Below are 27,329 nucleotides of genomic sequence, written 5' to 3'. Positions count from 1 at the left end.
GGCTCATTTCCTGCGGCCACCAGAAGCTTCTCTTTGATGTTTCCCTGAGCCTGCAGGCTGGGGGCACTTCCTGAGCCCCCGCTGTACCTAGTAAGGACCTCCCTTCCTGGGGGCAGGCCTGTCCCTCTCCCCCATAGGTGCAGGCACCCCAGAGGCCAAGGTCACGCCCTCCAACCCCACAGAGCAGGTTGGGTTTTGGAGTGTGGCAGGTGTCGGCCCGTATGGCACAGGCATAGGCTTATCCATTCAGTCCTTCTGTCAGGTACCACGCCTCCGAGAGGACGGGACAGCTAACTCAGCCAAGGGCCAAGGCCTGCTTGGGAGCACTTTAATTTCGTGAGGTGGGTATACCACTGTCATCCCGATGTACAGGTGAGGAGACTGAGGCACAGGGCAGTTAGGCAACTTGCTAATGGTCCCCGAGCTCTTCAACAGCATGGCCAGTATTTGAAACCCTGTGGTCTGGCTCTGCACCTCTCAGCTACCCTGCCCTATCGCTCCCTGACCTGCTCACCAGACTGGACGGTTGTGAGGCTCACGGAAGCTCAGGAGAACACGTGGCTCTGGGAACTGGAAAGGCTGCAAATTTGCAAGACATTATTATTTCTAATGACTAACGAGGTGGGGAGGGGAGTGTCCATTTCGTCAGGAGAAAAAACTATTCTGAAGGGCGGGAGCATGGTCACCGTCGAGTGTAGCTGACACTGCTAATGACAGAGGTGCCTGCTCTCGTCACTCACGGGGCCTCCTGAGGCCTTCAGGTTGGCAGATCAAGTAAGTCGCAGAATGGCAGAAAGGGGACATTCCATGCTTCAGAAACCCGCTGGCCAGCTCTGGGCCCCTTTTCGTATTCATCAGTCATGCCTGTGGTTGGTCAACAAACTCTATTCAAGGGACTGTGTCAGGAGGTACGGGAGTAGACCTGACCTTGGGTCAAAGTGCTTCTGGATTGGGGCCTGAATGACCCCGCTGTGGAAGGGTAGAGCAGGACACCAGAGGCCAGGCCACCCTGACCAGCTTCTCCGGGAAGAAAAGGGTGGGAAGGGGTGGGGATGAGGAAGGAAACCTGACATGGGTGCACAGAGCAGAGAACGTAGGGTTCTATTCAGCACAAGGGCCTGTCTGTAAGGAGCTAGAGAATCCTGTTTTGAAAAGCAAGACACAGCCTGGAACCAACAGGTCTTGCGGGGGTCAGCCAGCAGTGACAAGCATGTGGGACCTCTTTCGCACAAAGCAGGCGTGTCTGGGAGGGAAGGAGGAGGGCGAGCCCCCAGCTGCCTACCAGTCCTCTCCGCTCCACCGCAGTCAGACTCTCCTGCGGGTGATGGTGCTAGCCGCCCTTCCATGCCCACTGGACATTTCCACACATTCTGCCTCCTTCTCAGTACCAAGGCTTCATGATAACAAGGTTATATCCCCATCTGACAGATCAGCTACCTGAGGCTCCCAGAGGCCAAGTGACAGGCTCAGGCTCTCCTGGGCAGTAAGTGGCGTAGGCGGGATTGGCGCCTGATGTCTCCAACAGCTGTGCCAAGCCTTCTCTGGTGCGCAAAATAGAATATAACTCTGCTTGCCTGCCCTAGGTCTTAGCATTCCATCCTTTGAGTTCTAGGCCTTTGGACTCAGTAGCCTTCGAAATGTGGGGGCTTCTGTCACCTCAACATGACTGATTTTGCCAGAAAACATCCTCTCTGATCAGAGGGACCAGATAAGCATGGAGGCCCACAGTGCCTAAGAATGGAGAAGAAGATGCGGGAGAAGGAGGGTGGGGCTAGGGAGGACAGCTTGTGCCTGGGAGAAGGGCTGGAGGCTGGTCCGTAATCCTAATAGGACAAAAGGTGGGGCCAGGTGTGTGGGCAGGGGGAAGTGTGGACTACAGCAGAAGGCCCCCACTTCCCCGATGCTTGGAGCAAGGAAGAGGAGGCTGAAGCCAGAGGAACAGGAGGAGGAGAGGGGGCGACAAGAGCTCTCAGCCTGGGTCCCCCACTGGTGGCCATAGGGAGTGCCCCCACCACATGCCCCTCTCTCTCCTCCCAGCACACAGCAGCCAGATAGCCAAGGACAGAGGTGCCATCCGACCTTGGGGTCCCAGGCACCTCGAGCTTTGTCTGCTGACTGCGTCAGAAATACTTCACTGCTAGGTAGATGTGACTATTTTTCAAATGCACATAGATGCTGTTGCGATGTTAAAAGTACCAATTCATTTAAAAGCACTGCTGAATTCAAGGTAGCTTATTGCCATTTTGCATTCTCTCAAACAATGGATACTCAAAGTAAAACATCTGTCAAGGGGGGTGCTGATGAATTTTTGATGTTAAAAATGGCTCTTAACCTTGAAAAGTCTGGGCGTGCTGATCCAAGGAAGACAGCGGGAGCTCAAGGAGCAGAACGTGCCCCGCCATAGCCCAACCCTAGGCCTGGTGCCATGTTATCTGTGAGACCAGAGTCACCCACCCCGAGGGGACGATCATGGTGGGGGGGGCAGCAGGACACACCCCAGATCTGCAGTTAGGAACCCTGAGTTTAGCACCGAGTGCCCTGAAACTGCAACCTGGGCCCAGTGGCTGCTATTCTCTGCGCTGGCTTCTCAACTTCAGCCTCTGATGCAGCCGAAAGGAGTGAGAAGGACTGAGTCCTGCATCCGTTTCGAGTTAAAAGCGTGAGTCAGCCTCTCAGCAGATGCTGGGCAAGGAGTTTCTGTGTTCTGCTACTGGGAGCGCCTAGCGTAGTGCCTGCTCCATAGCACGAGCTCAAGAAATGCTGTTGGAACCGACGATATCAGTAACCTGCATATTAAGGAGCAGGTTTAGTCTGAGAACATTCAGAGTTGGGAGGGGAGCCTGGCCCCCCACCTCGGTGTGATCTAGGTCTACCTTTAACAAAGGTAAGATGGGAACTCTGCTTGGCCTTATTGGCGAGGGGCCTAGGTTTGGTTCCCATCAGTCGTGAATGGGGCAGGGGGCTCAGCCTAACCTCACCTGGGCAACAGGATAATGAGGCCTACAGCACCAGGCTGACCTAAGGACCCAGTGTATGAGGCCACGGGGACTTAGAATCCCTCTGAATGACGGGCAGCTCATGGCATATTGACTGCTAGTCACCCACTTCCCCTGACCCCACCACATCAAAGACGTCCCTCCCAGTCTCCAGGGTCCATAGGTATCCCTGAGAACAACCTATTTTGTCCAGCTCTACTCAGACAGAACCCATATTAGATACAGCCCTCTTTCCAACCTTTGCAAAAACTGACCAGTCCCTTGTCCCAGCACAGCAAGGCCCTACGTCCCCTCGAATACCTTGCCAGTTCTAGAGAACTAATGGTGGGTACTGAGCTGATGGCGTTTTCCTTCCAGGTTAGTGCATTTGAACAAGGCCCTCCGAAGCCTTAGTCCAAAGGAAGGAATGACGGTTCATGGTGACCAGTCAGGCCCTCTGGACAGCAGGGAAGATGTGTGATGGCTTGAAAACCTTCTAAGACTCCCAAAGCACCCTGCAGAAGTGCCCACCCATTCTGTCTTGGGCAGGGCTGTGCTTGGAAAGGGTTTCCAGAACAGCCTGCTGTCTGCCTCTGCTCCTTCCCTGCCGCCCGGAAGTGACCCACATAGCCTAAGTACTTAGCACATTCCCTGAAATGGAAGAAAGTTGCCTGGTTATTAGTGGTGCCTAATGATATTTGCATAGATTAACAGACTTTAATACAATCATGAATGCCACAATCCCGAGAAAATAATGAAGAAATCCATTACAAAGTCATAAAGTAACTAAGTCAATACAGTAATAATTTGATCCCCTATTAGTAATAATTTCATCTCCTGCTGCAAGGTGATTTTACAAGGTACACTGTTTCTGGACACTTTTATAAATTTCACTTTTGTCTGAGATAATTAATTAACAAAATAAAAAAATATACTGCTGGTATTTTATACAATAAATTAGTCATTAGTCTAGACTAGCAAGCTGTGGTAAAACTTATTAAGATGGATATGCTGGGATTTCTAACTTCTCTTCCAATGACCTGTAACCCTCTCCCCAGCAGCACCCCAAGGCTGCCTGGTGGCAGTGGCTCAGGTGGCCAGTCAGGGCCGGCAGAAGCCCGTGGAGTAGGTGGGGAGGGGAGGGGGGGGGCCAGCCACAGGCCCCCGGGGGCGTCCTTCTCTGCCTGTTCCCCTCAGGCCCTGCTTTCCTTTCCTGGGGCTGCCACAACAGAGGACTCAGACTGGAAGCAACAGAAATCTACAGTCTCCCAGTTCCAGAGACTAGAAATCAGAAATTGAGGTGCTGGCAGGGCTGTGATTGCTCTCAAGGCTCTAGGGCAAGACCCTTCCTTGCTTCTTCCTAGCTTCTAGAATTTGCTGGCGGCTCTTGGCTTTCCTTAGCTTGCAGCTGCATCGTTACAGTCTCTGCCCCCACGGTCACATGGCATGCTCCCTGTAGGTTCTGTCTCTGGGTGCAAATTTCTTCCTTCTTCTCAGGGCCCCAGTCTTATGGATTTAAGGCCCACTCTCATCCAGTATGACCTCATCTTCACTTGACCCCCTCTGCAAAGACCTTATTTCCAAATAAAGTCCCATTCACAGGTTCTGGGTGGACATGAAATTTGAAGGGACATTATTTAACCCACAAGGGCTTTTGTGTGATCACTGCCCCTCGTCCCCCAGGAAGGAAGGAGGTGCCAGGGACTGCCAGATCCCCTGCCTGGCAGGGGCTGATGGTTGGAAATCCATGGTTTCCTAAGAAGTTCTCTGACAGTCCAGAGGGGACCTGTGGACCCCCTGAAATGGTCAACACCATTTCATTTCTGTATTTCTCCTAGGGAAAGAGTTCATAGCTTCCAGCAGATTCTCTAAGAGGCCCAGGACCCCAGAGGATTCTTGTCTCATTACCAGGTAAAGCATGTGTGGGGGCAAGGAGGGAAGGGTCACAGAAACCAATCGACCAACCAAGATATACAATTTTATGAAGTTTCCAAAATGTTCAAATACTCTGTATCCCAAAAGGGGTGTGTGTTCTGAGGTTTCAGAAACGAAGCTGTTGGAATCGCTGTACTATCACTGTGGCAAGGGCGAGGGAGGGGCAGGCGGGGGGCTCACATGACCCTCCCTCTGGAATGAGGTCTTCAGGGGCAGATATCTTCGGATTTTGAATGTATTACCCAGCAGCTCATCCTCCAGACCAGCTACGGGTCATGAGTACATTTTAAAGTCGGCTTCTATGACATACCCCTCCCCACCACGTCCTTGATAAAAATGTTCAACAAGAAGCCACAAAGAGGGGCGCCCTGGGTGCCTCAGTTGGTTAAGCATCTGCCTTCAGCTTGGGTTGTGATCCCGGGGTCCTGGGATAGAGCCTGTGTCAGGTTCCCTGCTGAGCAAGGAGCCTGCTTCTCCCTCTGCCTGCCCCTCCCCCCTCCTTATGTGCTCTCTCTCTCTCTCACTTGCTCTTTCTCTCTCAAATAAATAAATAAAATCTTAAAAAAAAAAAAAAGAAGAAGAAGCCACAAAGATAAAGCCCACAGACGTTGCCAAGACCTCCCTCCCTTGCCCACTCAGCTGTGAGTTACCCTGGCACGATTCGCCCCCACTAGGTGACATGATGCCACGTTAGGCCCTGCATCATCCACCTGTCAGAACAGGCCCCCAGGCCCTGACCTGGCTCACTCTGGTGAACCACAGTGGTTCCTAAGTCATCATCACTTTCCATCAAGGGCTCTTGATCTCCCAGTTTGATGAATATATTCTAGAAGTTTGCCAAAAGTTGTCTTCAAGATTGACAAGCTGCCAATTTTTGGAATCCAGTATCTTGACCTTTTAAAAACTTGGGCCTTCATTCATTTCCAGGCTTTACAATGCCTCAAAGTTGACCCCTAGCAGCCCTAAGAGCCCATCTGCCGGTTCCTTATGCCCTCCCAGGGTCATGGCTTACAGTTTGGGGCTAGGTCGGCTCTCTCTGCCTTGTTTGGATGCTAACTCTCTTTTTCCCACCCTGAAGGCCAGTGTCTTCGCTGGAGACGGTAAAATGCAGAAGGTAACCTCTGTTCCTCTTAGACGTCAGTTTACAGTTTGCTTCCCGCGCAGGCGCCACGGGGGAGGCTCAGGCAGGAAGGCCTCCGCCCCAGCCCCGTCAGCGTCCGCCTTTCTGGGCCGTGTGGGTGAACAGCGGTCATCTTTCTGTCTCCGGGGCTCCGATTCAAAGCCGGCGGGAGGAGTTTCCTCGGGTCGGGCTGCACCTTCCCGCAGGAGTGCTGCTTGAAACCGCCGGCCCCTGGGGGCCCTCCAGGATGCCGCCTCAGCCCACCCCCATCTTGGCGCTGGCGGCGCTGACTGAGGAAGGCTGCAAAGGGCCTGCTTTCCTCCCCCATTTTCCTCAAGGAGGTCATGCTGTTACAACTTTGTAACAAGGAGCTTGAATCCAGTTTGGGATGGAGTGGTTGAGAAGTTGAACGAGCCGCGCTCCGGGGGGTAGTGCGGGGCACTGTCCGAGTTGCGTGCCCGCGGCCCCAGGCCGGGCTGTGGTGAAGTTACACACGTTGGCATGGGCCGGAAACTGCCCACGCAGAGAGGACCCGGAGCACGCTCCAAGAAAGGGCTGTGTCTATTTTTGGAGTTCCTGCCACGTACCAGTCATCAAGAATGGCATTTTTATGCTTGTTTTACCGATGAGGAAACTGAGGCACATAAACACACATTAAGAAGCTCACCCACAGCTGCAGAGTTAGTAAGGGGTGGAATCTGGCCTGTTCACAGTCTGCACCCCACCTCTACTGGCCGTCCCCAGCGTGGGCCCCTGCTGATGCTGGGGTCTGGGGGAAGAGCCAGGCCAGGGGTCAGGGCCCGGGTTCTAGCCTGGCTCATTACCAAGGAGCTGCACAGCCTGTGCCCAATGTGTCACTCCTGGGTCTTCGCCTTCTCCCGGAAATGCGGGAGTGCGACATCGCCCTGTCCCACTTGCTTGGGGAGGAGCCCTTGCAGGAGCTCTGAAGCCCTCTTCTGGATGCTCGGGATGCTCCAGGCCCGTCACTTCCCTCCCTGCTGTCTCCTTTCCTTTTCCGTCTCCTACAAGACCCCTCATTATGGCCACTTGGCACGTCCTCGGGCATACCTATCTCTTGGCTTTGTCATTTAGTCATCTGTTTTGCTTGTTTTTAACGTGTTGGGTATCATATAATTTATTGTCCAAACTGGGACCCTTGGGAAGTTGAAAGGGAGCACTATTAATAATTTATCCAGGACAATTGGCAACTCCAGACCTGTCCTGGCATACTGGAATTTATGGGCAACCTAGTTTCATGCTGCCTCCCTCCCCCTTGCTGATCTTCATGCGCCCTCCCTGGGTGACACCCCTCCCTTGAAGCCCTCCCTAACTGCTCTGGTTACACCAATGCCCCACCCAGGGGACTGCCCATGGCTCTGGCCCCACCCACGCACCGTCCAGCGTCACCCCACAGGCAACTGAGGACCAAATCTGGGAGCAGAGTCCCCCCTTCCAGTCTTTTCCCGCGCACCCACGGGGCAAGATGAGAAACACATCAGACTGAAATCAGACTCTGTAAAAGCTCTGACCTGGACCAGAAGTCAGTCAGGGCAGTCTCAACGGCCAGGGTGAGATAAGAAGGAAGCAGGGGAAATCAAAGCCTGGACAGTGGGGGAGGGGAGGCCACTGGAGAGGCAGCTGGAAGGGGGGATGATTATAAACACGCACCCCCACCCCTGGCCCATTGTGTTCACTGTGAGGTGTGACTTGTGGTGAGGGCACTGGGAGGTCCCTACCCGCTGCCTGCCAAGGGGTCTTCAATCCCACCATTAGAATCTTCTCTTTGAGGCAAGCACTGCTGTCCTCAGAATTCACTTTTAAAATGCAAAATCACTTTATCCCTGGAGTCAACCTCTAACACTTCAACACGAATTCCTTTATCAGATCACATGCGTCCTGCCTGCAGCCCCCTCAGAGCACCCAACAGGGGTGGGGGACCATTTTCCCTAAGAGCCTGGGCATCCTTGCAGACAGCTGACCCCTCCTAGTTCTGTCTGGGACACACCTTCTTAGGCCTACTTTACTGAAAGATAAAATTTATCGGTAGTGAAATGTATACATCTTGGGTGTATAATTTAATGTTTCGACAAATACAAACACCCATGTACCCCACACCCCTACCAAGATCTAGAACACTTCCATCTCCCCACGAGGTTCCCTCATGCCCATTACCAGGAAGCATCCCAAACTCTTGAAGGTTCTGACTTTTTTTCACCACAGTTGGTTTGCCTGTTCTAGAACTTCACACAGAATGTGCTCATTCGTGTCTGGCTTCTTTGACTTAGCATGATGTCTGTGAGACTCATCAGTTCACCAGCTGCCTTGTTCAGGCACCCCGTAGGGCCTGCTGGGTGTCCAGGGGACGCTGCCACTAATGGTATGTGGCTCCACTGCCAGCTGTCCTCCTTCTGTGGGAGCGGGGAAGGCGGCCTGGCCTACACCGGGCGCCCAGGCGATCGGCTTGCCTCAGCTCCACGGACGAGCTAAAGACTAGAGGGGTGCCCTGGAGTGGGGGAGGCCCAGAAAGGTGGGGTCTGAACCACAGGACCTCAGAGGGACTACGGCTGAGCCTTGGGGTCCAAGGGCACCTTGGGGAAGTACAGAAAATGGCCCAAGGATGTGCAAACACTCCCTCTTCCAAGAGTCATGGCTTTTCTCACCACGACACTCACTACCCCGGTCGGAGCTGTGTCCCTCTCTCCTTTGTCACTGCAGTGACCTCCTAACTGCCCCTTGCCTTTCCTCTACAGTCTGTCTCCACCCAGCAGCCAGAGCGAGCAGAGCGAGCGGAGCAAGCAGTGCGTGTCCTTCCTCTGCTCGAAGCCCCCAGTGCTTTCTGTATAAAACCCCAAGCCTTTAAAGGGGTCTACAAGATCTTCCATGGGGTCTGACCCCACCCTCCCCCCACCCCACTTCTATCCCTTCCTTCATGCATCTCTGGCCACGCTGGGCCCTGTCCTGACCTTGAACACTGGCTGACAAGCTGGAGCCCTTGCTTTTGGTTGGGGTTCTTGCTCACTACGTCCCTTCTCCCCTAACTTGTAAGCCCTGGGAGGACGGAGATGGCCCAGTGCTTAGCACAGGGCCTGGCTGTGCTCACTAACAGTCTGTGGAACAACTGAATGAGGAAAAGCTTCCCTCAGTTTCCAAGAGGGTCTATGACCCAGAAAGGTTGAGCAGCTCTAAGCAGGACCAGAGCAGGCAGGTTGGTGCCAGGCCAGGCACAGCAGGTCTGGGATGAGCCCCCTCCAGACACCCACCCCCCCCAGTCGCAGAGCCAGGGTGGAACCCCGAGCAAAAGGCAGGTGGCCTTGACCAGGCAGGCCGGAGGAGGCGCAGTGGAGAAGGGGAGGCGCTGAAGCCGCAAGCTGGGCCAAGCTTCCTTCAGGAACACCTGAGTCTCTCACAAGCACCTGTTGCAAAGACTGCCTTGGTTTCTGTGCTGCTTGGCTGTGCCCATCGCAGGGGAGTGAGGCAGTGAGAGGGAAGTGAATGGCCAGGACTGGAACTCTGGGCTAGGAAGCTCACAGGAGTGAGGGTCCCAGGGGCCTGGCACGGGGACCAGAGATCAGGCATTACTGTGACAGAAAGGGAGTCTCGGGGACCACTTAGAACCCTCCCACTCTGAGAGTCAGGCCCAGGGGGACAAGGAGGAGAAGGGGAGAGTGAAAGGTAGAGGGTCCAGGTCAGAGACCCCAGAGCAAGGAGGGAGGGAAGGTAGAGGCTCCGGAGGCCAGAGCGGCTGCCTCCTGTTTCTGGCTCCTCACTAGCTCCCCTGTGTCACTTCACGTTGGCGGTTAAGTATTTACAGATCTGTTCCCATGGCAACCGAGGCTTCAAAGTTACTCTCACAATTCTGTTTTCTCAAATGTGTTTCTCTGGTTGATTGCACAGAGTTTTCTGGAAGCTGGCCAGGCCCAGTGAGTCGCATTTCCAGCCCAGCGCTTCCCTGCCTTTGACCCTCCCCTTCCAGATTCCACGTGGGTCTGTGCAGGTCTCCCCCCTCCCCTTCTAAGCACGCCCTACTGTGGCCCCTCCTCCCCCAGCTGCTATCAGGCTGTCCCAGGGCCTGGAACTCAGAGACCCCTCCCCTCCACCACCTGGAGCCTCCAGTTTTCAGGATCCTTTGCAAGCTCCCTAGTCACCAGGAGTCCCTCCCCAGCTTCCCTGGCCCACAAGGAAGACCTGAGCCCAGGGCTCCCTCTGTGTTCCTCAAGGTTCCCTGAAGGCTACGCCTGCCCCCTCACCTCTGACCCCTAGCGTCTGGCCCAGGGCCTGATCTATGGGACTCCTGCTGTTGCTTGCAGCATTAGGACCCCACGCCCCAGCACTGTGCCCGCCCAGCATTTCCAGAGGGCAGAGATGGCAGCCGCCCACAGCCCCCAGGAGTGGCTCCAGTCCCAGCAGTAAAGCTTTCGGGGTGAGTGCTCTTGGAGGAGCAAGCCCTGAGGACAAGTGTTCTCTCTCCATCTCATTGCACTGGGGGCTCAAGCAAGGCAGCAGGTTGGACCGAATGGTTTCTCCCAACCCAGCCTTGCCTGAGCTGCACCTCCCCAGGCAGGGGCTCTCCTGCTCCACGCTGCCCCTTCTCCCATTCCATTCGCCCTGGGAGCCCCGCTGGGGAGGTATTGGGAACCTAGCCCAGGCTGAGCCATCACTCTCTCCGTCAGACCCTGCTAGAAGAGAGAAGGCGCTGACTCTGCTAATGGTTCACTGAGTGTCTGTATCTCTATTATAAATGATTTAAGTCACCGGCATTTAATTGATGTTATAAATATGATATTTATGACACAGTATGGAAAACGATGCGATCTCTCGTTACTATACATCATGGAGCATGTATGTCTTTCTAGCACAGCACCCTTCCACCTTCTCCCCGCTCTGCTGTCCTTGCCACCACTGTCCATACTGCCTGCCTGCTCTGGGCCTGCACAGGCAGCAGAGAAGGTGGGATACTGATGTGGGAAGGTGGACCTGCCCTGGTTCACCTGGGTCCGGCTTTGGGGAGGGTCTGCAGGAAGATGTGTGGGCTGGGGCTCCTCTCTGATCTTCAGGGCACTTGTGACCTTCCTGAAGAGCAAACACACACACACACACACACACACACACACACACACACACACACACACACCAGGATTGTGCAGAGGGTAAGAGAGGTCAGGGACAGTCGATGCAAGCAAGGGAGGCTTTCTAGGGGAGGGAGGCTTTGGGCTGGGTTTGTGACTGGGCAGGATTTGGAGAACAAATGAAGAGAGAAGGGGCTGAGACATGAGACTTCAGAGTCATGCACATCTGGGTTCCAATTCAATTGTTATCACTTTTGTGGGATCATGGGCAAATAATTTAGTCTTTTTGAACCTCAAGTGCCTCATCTGTAAAATGGGGTTGTGTTCTTATCCGTACATGCAGAACCATCACCTCCTTTATTCTGGACAGCATACTTCTCCTAAGATGACCACAAGGTGAATCACATTAGACCTCTTCATGCTGGCTATTCCTGAGTAACTCCATGTCTACCCTATACTCATCATGGAAGGGATGGACAGGACAGCTGGGGCCAGAGTGAGGGAAACTCTTAAAAGTCAGTCAGAGAAACAGAAAATAGGGAATGATTCTTCAGCTGGGGGAGAGAGCATCAAGCTGGGTTGAGGAGTGCCGATCTGGTGGAGGTGTATGAGGAGGTGGGAGGCAGAGAGGCCAGGCTAGGATGGTGGCTGGTGTCCTGTCCCACCCCATGCCGCTTGTTTGCTCTGTCCTGTGGCTCCTTGCTTTCTGCAGGAACCTCATCACTTCAGACTGGTCTCCTGCCCACCTGACCCCACCCACCCTTCTCAGGAAACTGTCAGGCAGCAAATGTTCCAAGAACTGGACTTGGGCTCAAAATCCCCTTAAGTCCCCACTTCTGAGCCCTGGGAACCTCATCGCCTCACTCCCTGCACATGCTCTGAGCTCCTTTATATGAGGTCAAGAAGCTCTCATGCCCCAAGCCTCCATCAAGGACTTCTCAGCATCGTGGGGATCCTAATTTCCATGGCCCAGGGCAGGGGTCATTCAAAACTATGGACAATCTAAAAACTCAGGTGACCCAAAGATTTGGACAGTACCTACATCATTTTGGTTTTGCTTTGTAATGTATGTTGACTTTCATAATAAACAAGTCCGATGCTACGGGAATTTGGGCCATTTAAGGAAAAGTCCCAAGAATACACTGGAGGAAACTTCTGATGTGCACTGGCCACTCCTTCCTGCTAGAGACAGATGGAGTGACCCTCCTAAGTCACCCAGCACCGCGAGCCACCTCCACCCCTTGCTCTGCCCTCTTCTGCTGCTGGAAGTGCTACAGCCCCACTGGATGGGGAGAGTGGAGCTCCTGTCAGTTATCTACCGACTTGATTCCCTCAAAACCCCCTCCATGGAAGGTGCCAGAAGGCCTCACACTGCCTCTATCCCCTCGGCACTGTGGCAGGCAGCCCACCTTGTGAGCATTCTCATCGGCATTCTGGGACTAGCTCATGGGCTCTAGGATCCCCCTTCTGACAGGGAGACAAGTGGTACAAAGGGCAGACTGCCATGAGGTCACCTACGAGGGAGGACACTGGACAGTCACCGTATCAGAAGGTGCTGAACAGACACTGGGTGGCACGGGACCCCCATCCCAGCTCTCCTGGAGGAGATGGGGGGGTGAGGGGGGGTGAGGACAGAGGCATGGGGACATTGCCCGTGGGAGGCACCACAGCTTCCTAGGGGCTGTGGGGATGAACCGGTGAGCTGGAGACTGTGTGGTACGTCCCACCTGTCAGACCTGCCTGCACAAGCCTCAGCAGGGGAGGCGTTCCTCTACCGGCTTCCTGTCCATTTCGCTTCCAGATGACCGCTGTCACAGAGTGGTCAGAGTGGCAAGGGGCACAGGCTGCCCGTGGAACATGGAACGGGGCGCCCCAGCCAGGTCAGAGCAAACGGGGATGAAATGGAGGTGTGGGAGAGGACAGTGGGGAGGGGTCTCCATCCTGCAGAAGCTGGGGGGCTCTGGAGGGCACTCAGCAGTCAGGGACCTGGACACAGCATGACGATGGTCATCAGCCAGGAGAACAAGAGCAGCGCCCAGAGGAGAGCAGTTTCCCCAGGCTCTGGCTCTTAGTGGAGCCCCCCTGGCCTGAGTGAGAAGCTGCGCAGCTGGAGGCCCTGGGGGAGATGGGGGCACTAGGAGCCTGAGGCCCCCCAGACGCTGAGGCTTTGGGGAAGGGCGGGAGTGCTCTGGTCTCCCACCGCCCTCTGAGGCCCCTTGCAAGGTGTGGCCTCAGCAGCTCCGTTTCTCTGTAAGGGAGGGGGGAGGTGGTGGGATTAGCATTTGAAATCCATTCGGAGGGCTCCTTCCTCCACTCCCTACTCCTCACTCCCCCCAAAAATGAAAATAGTCGTTGAAATTGAAAAATGGTGCTCAATGAAGGGTTTAAAGACATTTTGAATTTAAAATATATTTTAAAGGTCATTTTCAGCAGTAATTATGTTATAATGGCGGGGCTCTTAGTGAAGGCAGAGTCCCACAGTAATATTAAGGCCAAATGGGAAGCGGTGTGAGCCTCCATGTCCTAGAAGCCTCAGAAGGGGGTGGGGGGAAGAAGCACAGCACATCCTCCCTTTAGGGCCAGTGTCAGGGTTACTACTGGGTCCCCAGGACCAGGGAACGACATAGCTTGATTTCGCCCTGGCACAGAAGGGTCCTCCAAGACTGGAGAACCACATCCGGGCTTTTCAGGTTCACAAGGACCCTCCCCTGAGGCAGAGACTCCCCGAGGTGGGTCTGGCTTCCTGCCTGGTGGGACATCCTACCTTCCTCCTTCCCACCCCCACCCCTTACAAAGGCACATCCTTTCCTTCTGAATCTGAACACTCACTCTGGGGTCCTCCTAGTGGCAGGCTCCCTAGCCCCTCCTGGGGCCAACTCCCTCGGGGGAGGCTCAGGAGAAGGTTCCCCTGGCCCCTGGCCTGGAGCCCTTTCAGGGAGGTGACTGCAGGCTGCCTGCCAGGCCTGGACCCACTGCGTCTTGAGCCGGGGGCTGAGCTTGCAAGGAACTTGCCTCTCGTACTTCTTGACCATGACTGTGGTCTACATGTTTCGGGAACAGACTGACTACTTATTTAAACCCCAGTGTTTTCTATCCTATATCCCCAGTGAACAAACCCACCCACCCCTTGACCCACTTCTCTCCCTTTCTGCAAGTGCACCCATTCTTTGCAGGAGGTGTCACCCACACAGATGAACAAGCTTGTTGAAGTAATGCATGGTATGAGCACCAACTGTTAATCATTCTAGAAGGGCTGGCTGTGGGTTAGATGCTGGCCATGCCCCAGGGGGTTCCATTAGAACACAGACTAACAAGCTGTGGAGAGAAAAAATAGGACAGACAATAGTGGGGAAGGGGTGTGTCTGGGCACATAGAAAGAGCTAGATCTGGGCATTGGAGGTAATCTGGGAGGGCTTCACGCAGGTGGTGTGTGGAGCATGAGCACAAGCAACAAAAGAATGAGGAACCAGGAACAGGTGAATAAAGAAATAAACTGAGGCCTGGGTCTCTCCCAAGCTGGGAGCACTGCCAGCCCAACTGGGGAGAGTGTTTGCTCCCTAGGGTTCGGATGGGTCCCCATAGGCAGCAGAGCTCTGGCCATGGCATCAGGGGTGCAGAACCAGGGTCCCTGGACAGTGTTCTCTGTGCAGTGCCCCACCTTTAGCCGCTCTGTCCCTGTGGGTTTCCTTTGGGGGAGGCTGGGGTGGAGGTGGGGGGGAGGAGAAACTAGCCTGGCTGTGGTCGCCTCTTTTCCAGGCCCCGACAAAGACAGCAGGATGGGTGGGTGCCCATGGATGCTTAGGAGTGTGGACACGGTCGGGATGAACTGTGGCAGGGTGCAGGTGGATTTGGTGGTCCCTGGTTCCTGGGTGCGACCCAGCGTGGAGCAGGGAGGGGGTTGGTGGGGTTGTAGCCCGGGACTGGAGCCCTAGAGGCGGCCAGAGGATGGAGGGAAGAAGGAGGCGGGGAAGAGGCAAAATATAAAAATATCTGGGAGAAGCACAGTGCCGGGCTACAGTGTTATTGAACTAAAGCATCTTATAAAACTCAAGCCATTAATAACAGGCTGCCGCCACGTCGGGGTAATTTATTCAAATTGCGGGTCCGGGATGGAGGAGCAGATGTTTCAGAGCTGCTGGTGTCACGGAATGAGTTCCAAGGGGGGGCAGGCGGTGCCTCGTTCCTGGGGGGTGGGGAGAGGACCTTCTCAGAGCTTATCTAAAGCTTAGCTAAAGTCCCTGCATTCCAGAAGGAGGTGGAGACTTCACCCCAGGCTGCCCAGAGGGAGGAGGGAGGAGGAGCAGGCAGGGTGGAGGACAGCTAGCTAATCTAGTTCAACAGGTGCCAGGACCCAAGACAGAAAACCAGAAGGTGAGGACAGGGAGGCAGGGCCCCCTTCCTAGAATGTTGCCGCTCCCAAGCTATCCAGCTGAAAGGCCACTTCCTACTCAGCCTTCCGTGGTTTTTCCAGACCCCCAGCACGGGGCTTGGAATCAGAAGGGCCTGCGCTCCTTTCCAAATGTACCACGACCCCCCAGCTGGTGCCCCCAGCAAGTTCAGCTCTGGGTCTCAGCACCTCATCTATACAATGGAGTAATACATGGAGTGGGGAGAAAAAGAAACACAGCGACCCAGCTCCAGGGCCTGGCCAGTGCAGGGGGCAGCAGGGGCCACCTGGTTTCCCGACCTCCTTATGGCCGGCACCTGTGCTGAACTTGCTGCTTTGATTCGAGGCCTTTTCCTGCCTCCTAAAGGCTCCATTGGTTTCACGTCAGTCCCAGCCAGACTAAACCACCTACAGCCAGAGATCATGCTGGGGTACCATGGCGATGGGGTGTGGAGTGCGTACAAGAGATGCTCCGTCAATGCTTAGGATGCCTGCTTCTTCTCTGAGGGGGAAGGGACAGCAAAGCTTGCACAGGCCTCCCTTTGGATTCCTGGCACCTCAGCACAGTCCCCTGGTCTTCGCCAAACCTGGGTTGGGTCCTAGAGGGGCATCAGGACCTTGAAGTCTGCCAGAGTTTCCACTCCAAAGACCAGGAAAGTCAGTTGGCCTCTGGGTTCCTGCCAAGATCTTGGGAAGCGAAACTTCTATAGATGAGAATTGGCCCTCCTGCCCGATTTTACCTTTTTGGCAAAGCAAACATCTCCCTCCTGAAGCTGTTTCTGGTTTTAATTCACTCCCCTCCTGAGGGTGTCTAATGGTGGGGATGAGGGGTACTGCTCAGCTGATGTCTTCATGCTGTGAATCTGAGTCCCCACTGGGGCAGGGAACACAGAAGCGCCCTATAAATTCTGGGTGCCCTGACTCACTATTTAAAGTGGATGAAAAGATATTTTCTCCTCCTTTCTCTGTATTGCAGATGTGGAAGCCTGCTTATTGAGGGGGCATACAGAGGGGGCTCAGCCCAGTTGGGGGATGTTCCTGAACGCCCGCCTTTGGTGTCCAGCCTTACGCTTCGGTCCCATGCCCATCACTGACAGAAGGCCTTCGGTGGCCCCTGATGGCATGTTGCCGTGAGCAGCGGGCGGAGGCAAGGGTGACACTCTGGAAATGTCCCAATTGGAAGCAGACACGTCTCTTCTCACAGGCCCAGCCCTGATGGTGCCACCATAACGTGATGAGAGGAGAATGAGGAGGCCCTTTTGTCCCCCACACAGCCCTGACCTGAAATGGCACGACGGGGCCGCTGTTCTGTTAGGGAGAGGCCGCTGAAGCAAACCTGCCCTTGCAGGGCCACACTAGCGCACTCATCAGAGGCCCAGGACTCGGGGACCAGGCAGAGGGCCACTTTCACCATCTCTGACGCCTGGCCTGGGGACTGCCCTGGACATGGTGGGGGGATTAGCTGTCAGAAGCGTGGGGGCGAGACTATGAGGGCCACCAGTACCCCCACCCAGGAGAGTGAGGGGAAGCAGAAGGGTTAGGGTAGCAGGAGAGGGCTGGCTCCCCCCACTCCCACCTTGGCCCTCCCTCCAAACTGCTCCTTACCCACTTGGCTGGGAGGTCAGGGTAGCTGCTGGCCCCATGCCTTTGCTCCCTGCAAATGAGACCTGCTCATAGCTCAAGGTTCATTTCAAATGAAGGAGAAAGCGCAGCCCCACACTCGCGGGGCAATCAGCGCACTCCGTGATGAATGGAGCCTGTGTCACTCAGTGAAAATGAATATTTCTTTGCGATAATGGCCAGATGGTAGCAACTCTCCGATCCAAATTAAAACATGCATGATAAATGCCAGGAAAACAGAGGAAGACAAAACCCCACCCTGGAGTGAATTCTCTCTATAAATCTTCCCCCTACGCCCCCCTCCCCCACCACCGCAGCGGCCCTGCTAATAGCCATTAAATTATTAAGATGCGCTGCAAGGAGAATGCCAATGTCAGTGGAACCCGCCCCACTGCCCACCTCTGCCCCCTGCCTGTAGGCCTGACTCTGGAGGGGCTGGGGGTGGGCCAGCAGAGAGGCAGGGTGGTGGACAAGGTTCCTCTTAGAGACAGGAGTGCGAGGTTGGCCTTGTGGTGCCAGCACTGAGGGCCACCTGCTGGGGCCCAGCCATGCTCCATGGCAGGCCAGACACACCCGCCCGCAAGGGGGACACCGTCTCTACGGAGAGATGGGAAACTAACACCCACTGCCTGAAAGTGGATGTGTACTGGGAGGTCTAAAGGTGTCAGGTATTGGGCGGGGCGGGGGCAGCTTGGGGGCTTGTATTTCATGGTGACAATAGGGCTCTTGAACTTACACTTTGATTCCCATTGCCCCCCGCCCCTCCCTCACCACTGGCACCTGCATCCATCTCTCCCTGGTCTCCCTGACACTCTGTCCAGTCTTCCCTGTGGGCAGTTGGCCTTCCCAGGTCCAGCTTCCATCAATCGCCAACCTCCTCCATAGTCTCCAGGACTCCCTATCATCTTCCAAAAAAACCCCAATTCTTTAGCAGGGCATCCCTGGGAATCCTCTCCTCTGGCTACCTGGTTTCCTCATTTTTCCTGGACAGGCTCTATGCCAGGGGGCCCGCATTACTTGTCTCACCAGCTGTTCAGCCTTAATCCCATCCAACAGGGAGCTCCTCCAGAAAGCCTTCCCTGACTGCTCTCCCCTCTTTCAGGTAAGGTTCGCTGTCTCCACTGCTCATCTGGTGCCAGTAAGGCCATGACCTGATCTCCCTGTGAGCTTCTCTAGGGTCCGGAGCTTAGCAAGGCTGGAAGACATCTTCCTGGGACCCCAATGCCTCTGTCTTTCATAGTCAGCTCTCCAGGGGCAGAGACCATGTCTTCGCAGCAATTGGCCATTTCTGGCAAGACTTAAACCTCCTAAGACACTTGGGAAGTCCAGCTTCCACAAAGCCTTTCTCCTTGCCAGGCACACAGACAAGGCCCTGAGTGCCCAGCTTGGCTCTCCTGTCAGGCAGTTATGGAGTTTCTCCACCGGCTCTTCCCAGCTGACCCTCCAGGCTCTACGAGCCACAGACAGACTCATCTTCCTGCTGACTAAGTTTGCTCCCAGGCCGGACTCTCCCCAAAGCTTCCCCGAAGGGCCCTGGTGAGGCGAGCGAGGAGCCGGAGAGCCCATCCTAAAGGCTGTGGTCCCTCCTCACCCTCTGTGCATCTGATGGGTGCCACCGACACTGGGAGGGCTTGCTGTGTGTGTCCGCCCCCCAGCACGGACCTGTGAGGAGTCAGGAAGTCATGGAGGCTGGCCCGGAAGGGCTGAGGTGTAGAGGCCGGTTACTGTCTGTGTGGTCTTGGGCAAGATGCCTACCTCTCCTCTCTGAGGCCTCATTTCCCCCTCCATAGAGTGGGGTGCTGCTCAGCCGACCTGGCGGGGCTGTTGCAGGGATCGAGGTACTCTCGCTGGAGGGTCTAGAAGACCGGCTCTGTCTCCCTTCCAGAGCCCTAGCGTGGTTTTCACAGCAGCCGCTGCAGACATTGCCTGGTTCCCACGTGTGAGGTGTTGGGCTGGGTGGGGAGGGAGCAGACCTCCCGCACAGCAGGCAGAGCATGTCTGATCCAGAAACCCGGGCAGACACACAACATAGAGAAGCACTCTAGAACGGGCCTAGTGAACTTGGACCAAAGGGTGCCAAGAGACAAGATCCTGTCTGTCCCCGACTCAGACACTGTGTGCAGGAGTGGAGGTGTGCATGCCCTGAAATGTGGGCAGCAATGAGACCCACAATGCACCGAGTCTGAGTCTTCCAGAAAGTGGACCCTCTTCTCCAGCCAAACCAGCTCTTCTACATTATTTTTAAGATCTCTGTGTTTAAAAAAAATTTTTTTTAAAGTAATCTCAACACGCAACGTGGGGCTTGAACGCATGACTCTGAGATCGAGAGTCGCCCGCTCTACTGACTGAGCCAGCCCAATGACCCTAGTTCTTTTATATTATTTTTAAAAGATCTTAGATGCCACATATTTGCCTTGCTTGTCTCTGTTTTCATGTCTTTGCTTATGACACTTTACCCAGATGCTACCTCTTGGTAAACCTGTCATCCCAATAACCACCTCCTCCAGGGAGCCTTCCTTGTCCTGCCCTAGTCACAAAATTCACATGCTCAATGCAGCGCAGGCCCTAGGCAGTATGATATTTATTTGCACTTTGTTGATCACATCTGTCAGAGGTCCTCACGCTTGTGACCTCCTCTCATGTCTCGTGGACTGACTCTAAGAATAAAGTAACTGCAGAAATTATCCTCAGGGAAGATTCCCCAGTTTGCCAACTGCATCCCACCTACGGCAGCTCCAGGGGGTGTCATCGTCCCCTCTGCAATAGGAGGTGGCAAGGCACCACTGGGGGAAGCTCAGGGAATGTGCAGTCAGAGTCCCTGGGTATGGTGCCCAAGACTGTCCTGCTGCTCTCCCTGCTCCGGCTCGCTCCCCACAGCTGGCTGAACATCCCTAGACGACGTCACTCCCTGCCCTGAGCTTTCGATAGCTTCCCTGGGCCTAAATGTATCCATGTAAAGCACCTTGAAATCACTGCTCCTGTGTCTTGCCCTCCCCTCCTTCTGACCTCTTGGGATCTTCCAAACTTGCCTTGGCTCAGGTTATTTTCCCACCTGAAATCTCTCCCCTTCCTTGCTCAAATCCCCTGGCCTGGGAAGTCCAGGCGGTACTGTCTCTCCCTGCCCCCTACCCCCAAGCTCACCACTCCCAGGTTGTCACCAGGCTGTCTGCGTGTGCCAGGGGCCACAAAGGCCCTGGATCTGTCTCACCCGTGCCAAGGCTCGCTCAGTGCCGTGCTGAGGACCACCAGGCCCAGGAAGGCCTGCGTGCGACATTCTGTCTTGCTCGTCTCCGAGGAAGCGGGGATCTTCCTCTTGCACACGCACACAGGGTGCCTGCAGCAGGATACCATGGGAGTGGCCGCGGGGTGGGAGCCAGAGGCCCTTGGTCGCCTCTCTCTGTCATTTCGAGTTCTGTCATCGGCCCCTTCAGCCTGGGCACACATGCGGCAGCTTTTAAATATCAACCAGGAGCCCATTTGCAATGATTAATATGCCATTTCCTCTGAAACAATCCTTTGCTAAATTAGCCAGGGCCAGAGGGAATTTGGCGAGGAGCCGCGAGTCTCAACTTAACTTGCCGAATGGATTAAAAAAAACCCTCAAAAACAAAATGCAGATCAATCAACACCCCTTCCCCCAGCTGAAAACCTAAAAGTCCATTTAAACTCAGCAGGTTTGCAGTTCATTATAATTTCACACCTATGGCAGGAGTTACCGAGGTATTTATAACGTGTGCCTGCCCCACTGGAGCCTCTGTGGGGCCCTCGTTAGGGACCCTTCCCACCAGCCACCTCCTTCCCCAACCGCAGAGACCTGTCTTCGGAAGCTGCTGTTTGGGTTCAGTTGTGTAAACTAGAGAAGCTTCCTGGATTTAAATTTTCTTTTTCTTTTTAAAGGGTCTTGGGGAGAAAGGGAGACAAAGATTTTTAAGGGACAGGGACTACAGAGAATAAAACCCTGGGGCCGGGGGACCTTGCACCATCATCTAGAGAACCTAAAAGTTGAAATGCTTAAACAAAAGTAGGAGGGATTGTGGTCAGACACGTGGTAGAACTTCCTATCCATCAAAGAAGCCAAGCCCTGGGCGGGCCACTTGGCCTGGCACTGAGGTGTCTAATCCTTCAGAAGCCTTTCCAAAAGGCAAATCACAGGGTCTGACAGAGACCCCTGCCCCAGGCTGTTCCCTAAGTACTCCAACTCTCTGGGCCCTGTTGTCTTATGTCTGACTCAAACTTCCCGAGATGAAAGCTGTAATGCCTTTTCTCTGGTATCAGTCCAAAATAAATCAAGGATTCATGTACACAAACGATCAGCCGGGACATTGGCTTTGGGGCTGGTATTCAAGGGAAAACTTTACAATCTATGGCTTGAGAAATTCTGGCGGGACTAGGACAGGACAGGCTGACAGAACGGCGTTTCTGAGCTCTGGAGAAGGAGGCCAAGATGGACGGTGGAGTTGCTTTTCTTCTTGATAGTTTTTAAAACAGGAGGGGAGGGGTGAGAAGCCGACTCTTGGGGGAGGGTGGACACATGGCTCCAGGGCTCTCCAGGCTTTGGAGTTCCATGTCCTGGCCAACAAGGCAGTTAGCCATCCTCCAGCCAAAGTTTCCCCATGAACCCTTGCTCATCCCTGGGCCACACATGGCTGTGGAAGGGGGGATGGTGATGTCGCGGTCCCCAAGAGCTAAGGATACTGGGGTCTGCAGGGTCTGGTGGAGGGGGGGCAGGTGGATAAGGAAGTGCTCTCCCTCAACACATACACATTCACACATAAGCACAATGGAGTAGACACACTGCCCAGCTTCCAGGGGCTTCTATGGGGACACAGGAAGTGTAGGGGCTGGTGAGGATAGAGTCTTTCCTGCTCTGAGGTGCAGTTTTGGGTCCCCAGTCACTGGACTCCTTCTTGGCCCAGGATCTCATCCTCTGGGCTGGCCTGGGGTTAGCTTTGCTCCTTCTGGGGTCTCTAAGGCAGGGCACAAACCAGGAGTCCCAAAGTGGAGGTAGGATGTGCTGGACCCAGGGGGAGGCTCCGGATGCCCCAAAGGGGATACACGGGGACAGAGGTGGAGGGGCTTGGGCTGTGGGACACAACCGCACAAAGGAGGGCGTTCTTTGGCCTGGGTCTCTCCCCACCCTATCCCACCCCCAGGGGAGCCTCACCCAGGAGGTCCCCACAGGGAGTGCGCACTGGTCTGCAAGCCTTTTCTCACACCTTCCGCCCCCCTCCCACTGCACTGCATCTCCAGTCGGGGGCTGTCCAGAGTAATAGGTTTCCTTTTTTTAAACTTGTTTCCTACTGTCTTGGTAGAATTTCAGACTAATCTCCAATTCGCTGTGCCCCTCCCTGCCCTTAGCTTTTCTTTTCTGTGTACCCTGTCTCACCTGGGCCAAGGGTTCCTAACAGAATCCCGAGGGGTTTCTGTCTACCCAGAAGCTTTTGTCAGTGAGACATTTGTTGCCATCTAAGACTCGAAAATTGAAACTTCTATTGAATTTTCATGCGGCAGGACTAACCAGCCTGCACATCTATTTCCTCTATCGCTCGCTAAATTGCCAACTTAGAGTATGGACTAAATAGCTAGAAAAGTCTGGAAGGGACGCACCAACCTGGGGAAGTCAACAGTGTGGCCACAGGTCTCTGGGGGCCCCAGGACCTGGCAGCAGCAGGGAGCTGCCCACGCCCCTCAGCTGGGCTCCCTGGCCTCCTCTAGCACATTCACTGTGTCTGTTTAGAAATAAAATAATGCTCGGAGGAGAAATGAGGAACTTAATAGGATTTAAAAAGCCGCAGGAACCGATGCGGCTACAGATGGTGGAGGGGCTGGGAGGACAGAATCAGCCACGGTTTTATGATGGGGAACGTGGCCTCGGGGAGGGCCTCAGAACCACATTCACATGCATTGTGTCCAACCTCATTAGCCAGCCCGGCGGGACTCCGCCGCTACATGAGTGCCGGCCACGGTGAGGGGTACGGCAGCCCTGAAGATGCCCATAAATGAACGGGGGAGCAGCGATGGGCCGCAGGACCGCCGCCTGGCTAACTGACCGACCCGCACCTGCCTCAGGGACCCAGTGCACACGGAATGACTCTCAGGCTGTCGCACCTGTCCCCAGCCCTCCCGTGCATTCCTGGCCCTGCCCAGCTCCTCTCTGCAACAATCCCCCCAAAACACACACATGGCTGATGCTCCCCCCACCCTGCAGACAGACTGAGAGGAAGGCAGAGACTGAGCTGGGGGAGGGAGGCAGACAGGGGCTCCCAGGTCTGGAGAGGGAGAGGGAGGACAGGAATGGAAACTGCTGTGGGGTCCTTCAACCCAAGATTCTGAAGGACTTGGTGAGCAGGGGGACACATAAAAGAAGCTCCTTCACCCTCTAGAAGCTTCCCTAGGGGGTCCCTATATAGTAACTTACTGTAACAACCCCGCTGGGGTCCCCTTCATGGCTGCAGCTCAAAGCCATCCTCCTATATCTCTCCAAGCTTCCCCCAGGCCCTTAGCCAGCGGCAGAACAACAGGACTTTGTAATAGGGAGCTCAGCCCTCCTGCCTGTGTCCACCCTCCACGATCACCCGGCCTCCAAGCAGGGAGCCTCCACCCTTGGGTTCAGTGACAGCTGCCCCTTTGGCCCTTCTTCTCTGGGCCTCAAGCCTCCCTGAATGGGCCAGGAAGGGGACTCCGCAGTCCCTCCCCGCTAGGGCCTCACACATCCCAGCAAAGCCAGAGTCCTCTGGAGTGTGTGTGTGTGTGTGTGTGTGTGTGTGTGTGTGTGTGTGTGGTTTCCAGTTCCAGGTGCTGTGGAAGGGTGACCGTGGCGATAGACCCTAGGAGACTGTTTTCAGCCTTGCTCACGTTCCCTCTGGAGGGGCTCCCCAGTGCCACACCTGCCCCCTTCTGAAGGATGGGCAGCCCCTCAGCAACCCTGAATCCCCTCTTTCCTGGGACTGCCTCCCAAGTCATCTTGCTTCCTAACTCCTCCAGCTCCTCAGCCCCCCATGTTGCTGTTTTTTCTGTCATTTCATGTTGATGAGATAAAATCAGGTGGCCCGGTTTGTGCTCCATCCCCCTGCCACTGTGTCCCTGGTGGGGGATGTTTGTTTTCCACCTTACCAGGAGCACATGTGGGCCTGTGGGTGCCTTTGTCAGTGTGGGGTACGGCATGTTGGGGGTGTTGGGTGTGCAGGTGCGTGGTTGCGTTCCTGGGCTCTTCCAAACACAGCCTGGATAAGGCCCACAGGAACTAACACTTGCGACCCGTCGATGGTTGCTGAGAAGAGGTAGGTGGCTTCTGGCGATGGGGTGTGGGTCTGGGAGTGGTGGGGTGGGATCAGGCCAAAGTCGGCCACACCTGGCCCAGACCTCAGCCACTTCTTCCTCTTCAAGGGCTCCTTCTTGGGCCCTTTCAGGGAGGTGGGCGCACTCTCCAGCCCCAGCCTCCTCCAGTTCAGCCCAGGGGGGCCCCAAGCAGGTTTGCTAAGGCCAGGACCCTGAGAGCCTGACTCCCTGAAAGGAGCACCCATGCCCGGGTACAGGAGCCTCCTTTGCCTGGGGGGCGGGGGTGGGTGGGTTGTACTGTCTTCCGGCCTTAGTTCTCCCCTGGGCTGAGACCAGGGAGGAGGAGAAGGAAGGTCAGGGCTATAGGGCAGCGCACTGGGGGCACTCATCTAGATGCTGAGAGTGAAACCCAGAGGCTGGGGGGCCCCTGCCGCCATGGCGCCCAATTCAGATGCTGACCACGAACCAGCTCATGGGGCAGTCTACACCTGTCTGCCGGGACAAAGGCACACCAGTGCATGCCCTTGCCCTGGAGGGAGGGTCCTTGCCTCTGAGATGGCCAGGGCAGGTGGGGGTACCCTCCACCAGGCTCCTCTCTGTCCCCAGCCTGCCTCATTCCTCTGGTTAATGAATTGGTTTGCTTATTTGAGGGTGGCTCAGTTTGAATATAACTTACTCTGGTGAGCTTTGTGGGGTTAACAGGACCTTCCTCGCGGAGAGAAGGCCCCTTCCCTGCCTAACTCTCGGTGGGGAAGCAGGGGCCAGCTCCTCTCTGCCTGCGCAGGGACATCACAGCTGTGATGCCCTCTCTCTGCCTGGTCCCCCCACCAGGATCCGTGGCTCCTGCTTTGATGGAGACAAGCCCAGCCCCTTGGCCTTGTGTTCAGGGCCCAATTTTCACTTCCTGTCCTCACTGTTTTCCACCAAGTCTACACTTCTTGGTCCCTCCAGGAAGCCCTCCCTGCCTGCTCCAGGCCACAGTGAGCTCTCTTCTTTGATGACCACCGTGGTGTCTCCTGTCTCATGGGTTGGCCTCGGGGCTCCGGGGCTCCGTATTCAGCCTGGCCCCACCTCCCTCACCTGAGACCCTGCTCTTCTTCCCTCAGCCGCTATCCATACCCTTCTCTGCTGCCATTTCTTTCATCTTTTTTAACGTTCACCTCTTCCCCATCCTCTTCGCACCAGAAGAAGAATTTAATGGATATTAAATTATTTTAAACTTTTTTTTTTGTTAAATAGCTTGGTGGTAGTGCTGACTCAGGATCATCTCACTGTTTAATATTGAATATGCAATTAATAGATAGATGTTTAGGTTTGGCTCTTTTTCCCCCCCTTTCCACTGCAGGAAGAATAAAAGAGCTGATTAATCTGGTTTGGGGCAAGTGTCAGTGGCAGGAGATATATGGGAGAAAGGAGATGAGGTTAGCAACTTGGAGTCAGAGAGCTATTGCCTCCAAGGCAAGTGAAGAGAAAGGGGTTTGCGTTTGAGTTCAGTGTGGCCTCGCTGGGCATGGTGTTTCTGACACCGCACTCTGGGCCTGGAGAAAACTGACTGGACTCTGAGCTGGCTGGTCTGCACCCGAGGGGCCCCCTGATCCCCCGCAGGAGCCCCCCCGTGGGCCTTTTTCATGCCACCCCGACTTGTTTTCCAGGTGCGGAAACTCCCCTACTTCAAGGCCAGCTCAGGCGCCGTCTCCTCCAAGCTGTCTGGCTGCCCTCACTTCAGGGGCCCTTTTGCTGGGACTGCGGGTGCCACTTACTGTTCAGGCTACGCTTCCGTGCACCAGAGTCCCCCCCCCCCCCCCAGGGACAGGGGCTCTCCACCGCATCCTGGCCCTGCTACCTGAACGCGTGTGGCCCGTGAGTCATGGCATGCCTCCCAGAGACGGTCTCTCTCTCGGAGATGAGAAGTACTGCGTGAGGAGGGACAGTCCTCCCCTTCCCACCAGAGCAAGGATGCCTAGAGCTGGGTATTTGAGGGGCCTCTGGGCGCACAGCAAACCACAGTCATTGCATGGCCAGGAACGGGGAAGGAGCAAACCACGGGAACCAGGTATGTATCGCCTGCCTGGGCCCTTTACACCTGAGCCATTTTTACCTCTCAACTGACCCACCTCCGCTCTCAGGGTCCTCGGGATGGGAAGCTCTCGGAAGGCCAGAGGGAGGTGTGTCAGTGCCTGGGGTCATGGGGCCCCTTTGGGCAGCACCAAGATCCCACCTGGGCTTGGGGTAGCGGGCGGGTGAGATTTGAGGCCCAAGTCAGGAGGGCCCTTGGCATAGAGGCCTTGTGCCCAGGTCAGGGTCCTGCTAGGATCCAGAGGGGAGCAGCCCGAGCAGGAAGGACCGCAGGTCTCAGGGGCAGGCAGGCAGGCCCTGAGAGAACACTACAGTTCTCTCGGACGAGGACCTTGCCTCCGAATTTGCAAGTAGGTTTTGCCTATTTTCCTTTTTGCTCTTAATTTCCTAGAACACTTTTCGTAGGGAGGGAGGATAGGGGAGAGAGAAATTGCGCAGTGCCTGTCTAAGCCACGAGGGAAGTGACCGGACCAGGCCGGAACCCGGGGTGGACGTGCTTGGCGAAGGGAGCCAGGAGCCCGTGCTGGTGCAGGCTCCGTGGGCAGTGGCAGCAGGCCCTCACTGGTGGTGGGGACAGAGCCTTCCTTGGGGAGTGGGGCTCTGAGCTTATGGGGTGTGGCTGTGCCCTCCCACCCACTCTGTCTGCTTCCAGACATCTCCCTGTCCACCTAGATCTATCTCCAGGATCTTGATTGACCTCAGTGGTCCCAAATCCCCCCCCAGCGGCCCTTCTCAGGTTTGCCCACTGTGTCCTGCACCTTCCCAGGGCAGGGCCACAATCCACTTCCTCTCTCCCAGCCTGGCACCCTTTCAACTGCTCATTCTCCATTGTAGGGGGGTTTCCTTGGCGACATGGAGGTGCCCACCCCTTC

At 55.3% G+C, this 27,329-nt stretch overlaps 1 protein-coding gene across 50 annotated transcripts in view; it reads right to left on the bottom strand.

The window, feature by feature from the left end:
- Positions 1–27,329, bottom strand: part of CELF4 (CUGBP Elav-like family member 4) — a 290,944-nt gene that overhangs the window by 42,083 nt on the left and 221,532 nt on the right. The window lies entirely within an intron of this gene.

This window comes from Ursus arctos, unplaced genomic scaffold, assembly GCF_023065955.2.
Source record: "Ursus arctos isolate Adak ecotype North America unplaced genomic scaffold, UrsArc2.0 scaffold_17, whole genome shotgun sequence".
NCBI lineage: Eukaryota > Metazoa > Chordata > Mammalia > Carnivora > Ursidae > Ursus > Ursus arctos.
This window is presented reverse-complemented; position numbering and strand designations above follow the sequence as displayed.